Raw genomic sequence first — 11,021 nt, 5'->3', positions numbered from 1 at the left:
CCAAGCAGTTGTCTCAAAATTTGGCGGGGGCGGGGGGTGGGGAGGACAAGGATGATGATCACTGCGGGATGATGATAATGATAATGATGAATAATTATGGTAGGTGGAAAGAAAGGAAGGAAGGAAGGAAGGAAGGAAGGAAGGAAGGAAGGAAGGAAGTCTAGTATTGGGTAGTTCTATAGAAAGTAACTGTTTTCCAAAATAATTTTAATAATTAACTCTCTTGCAAATATCCACCACCAATATCTACATAACCACCTCAATATGTCTTATTTACCTGATGCAGACAAGCGCTGCTTCTTCCAGTCTCTTATTGAGAAAATCGAGGGTAAAACAGTGAGATGACACTTAAAGCTTCCCAGGCTCAGTGGAGAAACAGGGCACCAGTGTATTCATCCTTACTACATATTTCCATGGCATATTTACAACAATAATAGCAAGACGTAAACAAGATAAAATTTCTAAACAGCAATATTTCTCTCTCTCATTTTCCAACACCTTACTATTTAACCTCCAAGAACTGCCAATGACATTCTGTCACCTTTCTCAGAGCTGGCACAGTGACGAGGCACGTGGTCTCCAGTGTTAAATCTCTGTGCTCAGATCCTGGCCCTGCTCTCTGGGCAGCCTCAGGTCAGTCTCCTATAAGGGAGCAATGGCGGTTCCCATGTCATAGAGCTGCTGTGATGTTTAGATGGCGTGCTAGGCACTGAGAGTAGTAAACTGCATATAGAAAGCCCTCCGAGAGTACTGAGCACTATTTTACAGGTGTTCTATTGGCAATATTCCTATCTCCCTAACACTGTCCAGTTGTCAGGAAAAACCATTTAAAACCTAATTGTAGCACAGAATTTGCATGCATGAGTAAAGACCTCGCCTGTTGGTCTCAAAATGACCCCTCAGACCTTAATTTCCCTGTGAGTATGTCTGAGAAGGAAATGGCAATGATAATTATTTACTTTTTGATGTAATTATTCTGTTCTGAGTTCATAGTTTGTATGTATATTGCTATTTGCCTCATCAGGTCTTTCGTCAATATGACTATCATGTGTAATATCCTATTAGTATCCTGATGTAATGCATTTAAGACAGGCACGGTCATCCATCTTGGTTCTTCTAGGCAAGGAGATAATAAAATGAACCACAGAAGAAAAATCACGTGGTTTTTTGAAGATCTGTGACAGTAAAACAATATATATATTTTTAATTTCTGAAAGGCTGTATATATTGCAGTTAATTCATTTCTCCTGAGACTCTTAATGTGGTACAATTTGCATGTTAATTATTGCATCTCAAAGGATTAATTGGTTACTTCAAATAAATGTGATGGATTTTCTAATGAATTGTCCTAAGTGGTAGGGAAAAAAATACAGTAATGAAAATGAGCTCCGGCCCACGCACAAAGTTTCTAAAAGACCTCTTGCATGCTTAATGGAAAGGAATCCATGGTTTTAAAAGAAATGAGTCTTATTTTGGAGCAGACTCCCCACTGATGCAGTCCCGGGATATTCAATGCTTCTCAGTGTCAACTCAGACGTTGAGGAAGAGTCTCAAAGGCCAGCAGGGCCTCAGAAAAGGTCTGGATCAAGCTGTTGGACAATTAAGAACTTGACCTTAGTTGTCAACTAGTTAAACACATTTATAATTTAGATTAGGGCCAATTATGGAGCTATATTCCAAAACTATGTGAAGGATTTCTAAGCTGGATCCCTTTTCCCCAATAATTTCATGTGTCCCCATACAGCAACATTTTCCTTCTTGGAAACTCTAATTTTTTACCTATGCATTTCATTGAATGAGTTACCAACAAAGCTTAAATTTATCTTCCCTTGACATGGAGAAAGTTTAGACTTCCATATCCAAACTGCAACAGAATTTTACGAATGCCAAATCACCTTGTATTCATCAAGAAAATAAGTGCATATTTGAATTGAGACTCGCATAATTTTAATTAATGGGTAATACTCATTTTCTTTCTTCTTAATCAAGAATCCAGATGTAATTGCTTTTGCTGCAATTATCAATGTGCTATATTTCCAAGCTTTTGACAAATGATTCTAGAATGTATAAATTGATTTTGCCATCAGAATGAGTAACATAAATGCCTGATCAAAATAATTGCCTCTACATTTCTGGCATTTTCATATTCCCTCCATGGAAAAAAAAAAAAAAAAAACTAAAATTTTTCCTAGTTACGGTCCTTCCCAAAAATGTGGAACCACTAAGTGAACAGATTTTTGCTTTAAAACACCTGCAAAAGTAGTTATACTCTCAGTCTTCTTCCAAAGAATTTTCATCCTGTGCAGCCCTACTTAGCATTTAACACATCAAAGTTATGTCAAATTTTCCAATCTTCTAATCGTCCTTTTATCAGAGGTAGGTGGAATATTGAGTGGCATCATTACAATTCTTTCCTAAATTGGAGACACTAAGATCTGTAAGTGCCATACATGTGTAATAACTCTTCTTCACCCCTGTCTTTAATAAAAAGCTCAAATCGCATCTGCACAGGCAAGCTAAGTCTCAAAAGGAGAGAGAAAAAAAAAATTTAAGCTGCATGTGTGATGGTCTTTGGAACAGATAGGCCAGCATACCTTGTCACAGTTATAGCTTAACTCTTTGAGCCTCTGACTCTCTACCCATGAAATGTGAAAAAATAATATGAAATGATATGAAATAATAGCTTCCAGAACTACTGTGAGAATTCACTGAGCTAATCCACAATAGAAGATGGGTACCTAATAGACATTTTACAAATGGCAGCTATTTTTATTAAATTGTGTCAGGGACAGAATTTATCATTTCCACCAATGCCATTTAATTTGACTTGTATAGACAAATACAGGAGCTCAAATGAGAGCATACAATGCAACACAGTAACTTCAGTCTCAGCTGGACCAGATCTAACACAAAACAGCAAAGGACTATTCAGAGAGGAAGGAAATAGAGAGCTGAGCTGATTACTTTCCAAACTGAATCCCCCAGAGAGTCATTCGGAAATTATTTGTTTCTTTCATACATCACAGAATTAGCAATTCAGCCATTCCACTTAGCCACTCTCCTTTCTTCCATCTTTTTCTATATTCTCTAACTTCTTAGGTATGTTTACATCAAAGCCTATCAACTCTTTAGGAAATATTTTCTGATGCAATGTAAGTGACTTTGAGTTAGGATGCTTTGAAATGAGGACTGAATTCTGAATTATCTCGATTGCCTGCTTATAGTTTCTACCTTAAGCCAATGCCAAAACACTTGCTCACATGCTTAATTAGGACATAGCTACTTTCTATTTAATCACAAAACTCTTTTGATAGAGACAACAGATGATTTATTAATCTTATTGCCTGAAGTGAATGGTGTTTTGTATATTTTGCCCATTTTTCTGTTGGAATCATGATGGTTTTCCTATTGCTTTATACAAATCTTCATATTTTAAAGGTATTAACACTATTAATATTATACATGCTTAAATTACATTTCCCCAAGGTGTGATTTGGCGCTTTTTTGTAAGTTTTTTTTGTGTGTGCTTCAAGTTCTAGCCATAAATTAACAAATATTAATTAAGAGCTTACTTATGTCAGGCATTTATAAGATGCTGAGGCTATAAGTCAGAAATGTGTGTTCTTCTCAGACAGTTGCATTCAGGAGAGAAATGTAACTGTGAAAAATGCAGCAGACAGTCAAATAACAAAACTGGAAATAAATGGCTTACACATATGGAATTTAAGTTTAATAAAAAAAACCTAAGCCCTGTCTGGTTTGGCTCAGTGGATGGAACATCAGCCTGCAGACTGAGGGGTCCCAGGTTCAATTCCGGTCAAGGGCATGTACCTTGGTTGCGGGCACATCCCCAGTGGGAGGTGTGCAGGAGGCAGCTGATCGATGTTTCTCTTTCATCGATGTTTCTAACTCTATCCCTCTCCCTTCCTCTCTGTAAAAAATCAATAAAATATATATATTTTTAAAAATCTAAGTTAGTTAGTCCAAGCCTGGTACAGCTGATCGCTCTAGAGTTGCTGTTGTCAAGGACCCCAGACTTTTCTCTTTCTGTCCCATCCACCAACCTTAGCTCATGGCTTCCATACTCATGATTACAAAATTGCTGTTAAAATTCTCCAGACATAATTTCCACATTTTAAGTAGGAATTACAGAGGAGTTCTAGAAGTAGGAGAATATTAGGTAAGAAACCATCAGCTTAGGACTGACTGACCAAAGTGTATCAAAGCACCACTCCTGGTGGGAAGAGGGCTTAGGGAAGAGAGTATTTTTATTTACCTGGATACAATGGTACTCTGAATAATATCAAGAGCTTCTTAATAAGGAAGAAATAGTAATGGATATTAGATGGCATCTAACAGCTTCAGCCTCAGGAAGACTGTCTACAAAAAATAATAATTAAGATAATTATAAATTGTAATCCTATATAATAAAAGCCTAATATGCTAAGTGTCCGGTCCTCTATTCAACCAATTGAAGTGTAATATGCTAATGACATACTAAGGCCACTCAACCGCTCGCTATGATGTGCACTGACCCCCAGGGGGCAGATGTTCCAACCAGTAGGTTAGCTTGCTGCTAGGGTCCAGCCAATTGAGACTGAGTGAGAAGCAGGCCTAAGCCATCAGTCGGACATTCCCCAAGGGCTCCCGGACTGTGAGAGGGTGCAGGCCAGGCTGAGGGACCACCCCCAAAGTGCATGAATTTCATGCACTGGGCCTCTAGTTAGAGTAATAAAAAGAGTAAGGAATGCTGCTATAAAGACTATGGGGAATGGAACTATATTAGGTGGGATGCTCCTAGAAGTCCTCTTAAAGAGGTAACAAAGTGTGATGGGAAGGATGAGAAGGAGTCAGTCACAGAAACAATGAAAGAAAAAATGATCCATGCAGAAGGAATTAAAAATGCAAGAGCTCTGAGGCAGGAAAAAAAAAACACTTGGGTTATCCAAACTAAAAGAAGACGAGTGAGTGTAGGGAAAAGATCCAGGGGAAATACCCACCAGTTACCTGATCCAATCTCCTTAATTCAACAAATAAAGAAACCCAGACCAAGAGTGGTTAAACAATTTGCCCATAGTCATTCTTTTAATTATTGGCTCCTTACAAGGACACCTGAAACTAAAATTCAAACCATCAATTTCTGATCTAACCTTTTTTCCTACAGCATATGATAGATTGATTTTAACTTTCAAACACAGACATGAAGAGAAAAATCTTTTATTTTTTAACTGAATTTATTGATGTGACATTGGTTCACAAAACCATACAAGTTTCAAGCGTACAACTCAATAAAACATCATCTGCGCAATGCATTGGGTGCCCACTGCCCTGAGCAAAGTCTCTTTCCATCCCCATTTCTCCCTCCCACTTTGTCCATCTCTACCTTATCCCCACCCCTTTCTTTCTGGTTATTACCAATCATATATATATATATATTGTTTGTTTGTTTAATCCCTTCACCTTCTTTCATCTAGTCCCCCAGCCAAATCTTTTCTTACTTATATCTGAAAGAAAGCTTCCTATAGCAAAGCCAAAGCTTTAAGTTTAAATTAGAAGGAATACAGAAAGAAATAAATGTTGACAGTGAATATGTCTGTATTAAATCAATATAGATATAACATATATTTCCATATGAAATAATCAATAACAATGATTGAAGGGGGAAAAAGAGACAGAGAGAGTTAGAAAATAGAAAGACATATAGTTTTTCTTTTAGTTAGAATATCTAGTAAATTAAACAACTTACCTATTTGCCTGCTTCCTACTCAGCCTAACCCAGTTCAAGAACCATTTAAAGCTGAAGACTTTAACAAAAGAACTTATCTTATCCTCCATGTAATTTCACACAACCCTGCTACCAGTTAGTAAAGATACCAAAGAAGAGTTTGTTGGCAAGTTAATGCAGGACTATGGTGAAACACATGCCGCACTAATAGTTTGTGATAGCAACTCTTTATATAAAACAGCTTATCATTACGTTTCACTGATATTTCAGTCACTGATCTAAAGTGATTACTGTTTAAGAGCAAGTACAATATTTATTATAATCTTAATTTTTACTGGCTCCTAATCCTTCATCACATAATTTAAAGTCATGCTCCCTCTAATAGTAAATCAAATTGATAACTCATTGTAAATATTTAATAAATCTTTAATGAATCATATAAGTTCTTAGATTTTTTTTTCCTAATGAAGTCTCTCTACAAGAAGTTAATGCATTTATCTGATTTTCTTTTACCCAGGGTATACATTCTTAAAAAGTTATTGAAAAATATGTTCCATAATTATGTACAGTGTTACATAATTAGACTATAAATTGTACTACAAAATCTATATTAGTTCTAAAATTTTCCCATTAGTTGGTAATTAAATAACTTAAAATGCTAGAGCATGTCATTCTCTGCTGATAGAGATGCAAAGGGGCAGATGGTTCTCGAGTAATTATTATGATTTCTTTAGTCAGATACATTTTTAAATTATGTAAACAGAGCCAAGAGAGTGATGAATTAAAGTGGGAATTAACAATGCATAAATGCAGAATATCATGAAGATGTTTTAAAGAAATTTGTATTCTTATTTCTAGCTAACTTTACTCCATTTCTGTCTCGTGAACACATCTTGAACATGCTTTCACTGGTTATTTCTTGAAATACTTCCACTTTAAGAAAGACAGCTGATACATAATTTTGATAGTTTTTCCAGTCAATGGTGTTGTCTATAGAGAGTTCAACAGCCTTAACAGAACTGGGTGACACCTGTCGTATAACCACAAAAGACGTACTTACCAGAATAATATCTCATAGAAAGAACAAAATATAGATATCAAAATGTGAAGCACAATTGGCCCAGGCAATGTCAATACACTTGCCAAATCTAGTCCTTAGTTAAAGAGAAATTGATCCATGGAGAAGAAACACTTTCGTATTATGCCTCTCCAAAGAAGTTATGATAGTAATACTCCAGCATTCTCAGTGGTTAGAGATGAATTGTTGCTTTCTTCTTCACTAACTCCACAAGAGACTGAGCTAAAATGTTCCCTTAAGTGGCTCTAGACTCTAGAGTAGCTACATATAATGATTTAACTGTTATCAATTATCCCTGGGAGGAATGATCCACATGCCCCTCCCTGCCACTCCAGACTCTTGGTACCAGACATGACATATAGCACATGCTCTGAAATCTCTAGTATATAATCTCCGTCATCTGTGGCAAAGGCTAAGTATGCTGCAATAGTGGCTGGGCAGTAACACGAAGAAAGCAATATCTGTACTACTTTCTCTTCTGTCTCATAAATCTTTAGATCATCTACATAAAGAAGAGTGAACCATATTTTTATCTATTTCCCCCAAATATATCCCAGGCCCTTCAAGAAAGAGGAACTCAATCCCTTGAGCAAATGGTGAAGGACCATGTCATGGTTCTATATGCAAGGTAGCTCTACAGTATATTGTACATAAAATCCACAAAATCATAATATTAAGAGAAATGAGATACCTCTAAGACAGGCTGAGGAATGCTCTATCCAGACTAATGGTCCTGACATTGACATTTAAATCCTTGGACAATGACAGTGATGATATATTTTTTAATAGCTGTGAAGTTCTCAAACTTTCCATTCTTAGGTGGAAGGCATTTTAGTGGTTTTATGTACCTGCTGTAGAGTCAGTCTGCCTGAGCTCAAATCCTGGCTCTACAGCATTGCTCCATAAAGAGGTGACTTTTGTCAAGTTCTCAAGTTCTGGGAATCTTAATTTCTTCACCTACAAAATGGGTCTTAATTTGTAGGCTCATTAGGAGAATTTAAAGTAAAAACATTGGTAAAGTATTTGGTACAGTGCTTACTACATTCAGAAAAAGTTATTAGCTTGGCCAGTGAGGTTCAGTGGTTGAGCACCGATCTATGAACCAAGAGGTCATGGTTCAATTCCCAGTCAGGGCACATGCCCGGGTTGCAGGCTCGATCCCCAGTGGGGAGTGAGCAGGAGGCAGCCAATCAATGATTGTCTCTCATTATTGATGTTTCTATCTGTCTCTCACCCTCTCCCTTCATATCTGGAATCAATAAAAATATATTTTTTAAAAAGAAAAGGAAAAGTTATTAGTAAAGATAAAAAAGAGCTAATAATTGCATATATTTGGGCTTCATGGATAGTTAGGAGCAGAGCATGTCTCTTTTGAATCTTCTCTTCTTTTTTGAGTCCCTACAGAATGGAAAGTCAATAAGCAGCTAATTGATATAATGAAATCCTTCAGTGTGTATCAAATCAGCAGGACAAGGATGGTATCAACATAATTTCATGTCTGGGTTAGATTCAATTACTGCAAGAAGTTCATAAGATTAGAAGTTACAATTCTTGCTGTTGTCCAACTTTCTGTTTGTCATACTACCCTTCATCCTTATGGTCAGAAAATGTAATGTTTAAGGTTAAGTAACAAAAAAGAATATGGTTTCAATATTTTAAAAAAATGTTTTAATATCCCAAACCACTATGCCCAATTAATAATATTAGACAAAGGAGGCATGAACATACAATGGAATCAAGACAGTCTCTTCAATAAATGGTGTTGGGAAAATTGGACAGATACATGCAAAAAAATGAAACTAGACCACCAACTTACACCATACACATAAATAAACTCAAAATGGATACAGGACTTAAACATAAGACAGGAAACCATAAAAATACTAGAGGGATCCACAGGCAGCAAAATCTCAGACATATCCCGAAGCAATTTCCTCACTGATACTGCTCCATTATTAAAGAGAAAATAAACAAATGGGACTACATCAAAATAAAAAGCTTCTGCATAGCAAAAGAAACCATCAACAAAACAACAAGAAAGCCCACTGCATGGGAGAACATATTTGCCAATGTTATCACCATAAAGGTTTAATCTCCAACATTTTCAGGGAACTCATACAACAAAAGGAAGATAAACAACTCAATCAAAAAATGGGCAACAGACCTAAATAGATACTTTTCAAAAGAAGACAGAAGGAAGGCCAAGAGGCATATGAAAACATGCTCAAAGTCACTAATCATCCGAGAGATGCAAATCAAAACGACAGTGAGATACCATCTCACACCTGTCAGAATGGCTATCATCAACAAATCAACAAACGACAAGTGCTGGTGAGGATGCAGAGAAAAAGGAACCCTCATGCACTGCTAGTGGGAATGCAGACTGGTGCAGCCACTGTGAAGAACAGCATGGAGTTTCCTCAAAAAACTAAAAATGGAACTCCCATTTGACCCAGTAATCCCACTTCTAGGAATATATCCCAAGAAACTAGAAACACCAATCAGAAAGAATATATGCACACCTATGTTCATAGCAGCACAATTCACCATTATAGAGGGCCCCCTGAGAAGGCACATGGGCATTCTTTAATTATTGTCAGCTGAACCCAGTGGCGTTGGCAAAGCCACGCCCTGGGAACATGCCTTGCCAAAAGGGCAAGGGTGTTGTCAGCTTGACCTTCATTTCAGCCCATGGTGTGGGGAAGTGGGTTTTGATATCCAGCCTAGCACCAGGAATGCTCAGGGCCTACTCAAGAATGCAAATAACCTCCTTTGTCTTGACCTTTTGGTGAAATTTCCTGGTATTTGGGGGTATAAATAAACAGGCTGCATCGGCTCTAGGTCACTGTCTCTCCATCAGAAGAGGGCAGCGGTCCACCCGGCCCCAGCTTTTCTTTCTATCTCTGTGTCTTGTCTCTTTCTTTTATTTCTCAATCCCCAGCCACCTCTACTCAGGAATTGGACCCGCTCTCTAGCCGCACTAAACGCGGAAAAGAGAGAAAATAGTTACACACCATAGCTAAAATTTGGAAACAGCCTAAGTGCCCTTCAGCAGATGAGTGGATTAAAAAACTGTGGTACATCTGCACAATGGAATACTACGCTGTGGTAAAAAAGAAGGAGTTCTTACCATTTGCAACAGCATGGATGGAACTGGAGAGCATTATGCTAAGTGAAATAAGCCATTCAGAGAAAGATAAATATCACATGATCTCACTCATTTATGGAATATAATGAACATAAACTGATGAACAAAAACAGATCCAGAGACAGAGAAACATCAATCAGACCATCAAACCTCAGAGGGAAGGTAGGGGAAGGTGGGGGTAAAGGGGAGAGATCAACCAAAGGACTTGTATGCATGCATAAAAGCCTAACCAATGGACACAGACAACAGGGGGGTGAGGGCATGAGTGGGGGGGGGTATGGAGGGGTAATGGGGGAATAAGGACATATATGTAACACCTTAATCAATAAAGAAATTTTAAAAAATCCCACATTTAGTTTCCACGGTTATGAATGTAGATATCCAAAAAGCACACAGTCTAAAGCACTTCATTCAAACCTCTGCTGAAACACAACAGCCAATATATAGATAACAATAGTGTACTTTAAGTATGACTTAATAGAATATGCATATACCTTACAAATGCATGTTATAGAATTAAAATTGTTTAAAATGTTGTATGCTTATAGATAAGGAGAAGAAAACAGATAATAGAAAAACAGCTTTATTTGTTAAGGAGGGAAGATTTCAGGTAAATAAAGTAATTAAAATTTTTTTACTGTTATAATGTTTCCACAATATTTTAAACTGTACACAGAACCATATCTACTAAAACACTTTTGAAAAACTAGCTATTTGTAGAAAATTGCTAATTAGTTTTTGTGATACAAGTAAAAAATAGATAACTAATCTCATTTGCCAAAGGATTACTCTGTAATAGTTTACAAAACCCCATTTGCAACAAATTCTCCAATAGCTAAAAATGCTTATTACTAGAATTCCTAATAGCAGATAAATAACTGCTTATTAAATGTTATAAAGAGTTAATATAAATATAAAACTAAGCCAACTAGAATGCTTATTTTTTTCTAAAGTTGAGTCTCCAGACATATACACACATTTAAGATGACCAGTTTTTAGTAATATTAAGTTACATAAGCCCTTAATCTAGAAATTTGATTGATCTATTTATCTATTAGTTAGATTTCAAA

This window comes from Plecotus auritus (assembly GCF_963455305.1).
Source record: "Plecotus auritus genome assembly, chromosome: 12".
In the NCBI taxonomy this organism is placed as follows: domain Eukaryota; kingdom Metazoa; phylum Chordata; class Mammalia; order Chiroptera; family Vespertilionidae; genus Plecotus; species Plecotus auritus.
The sequence above is the reverse complement of the archived record's forward strand: the minus strand, read 5'-3'. Positions refer to the sequence as shown.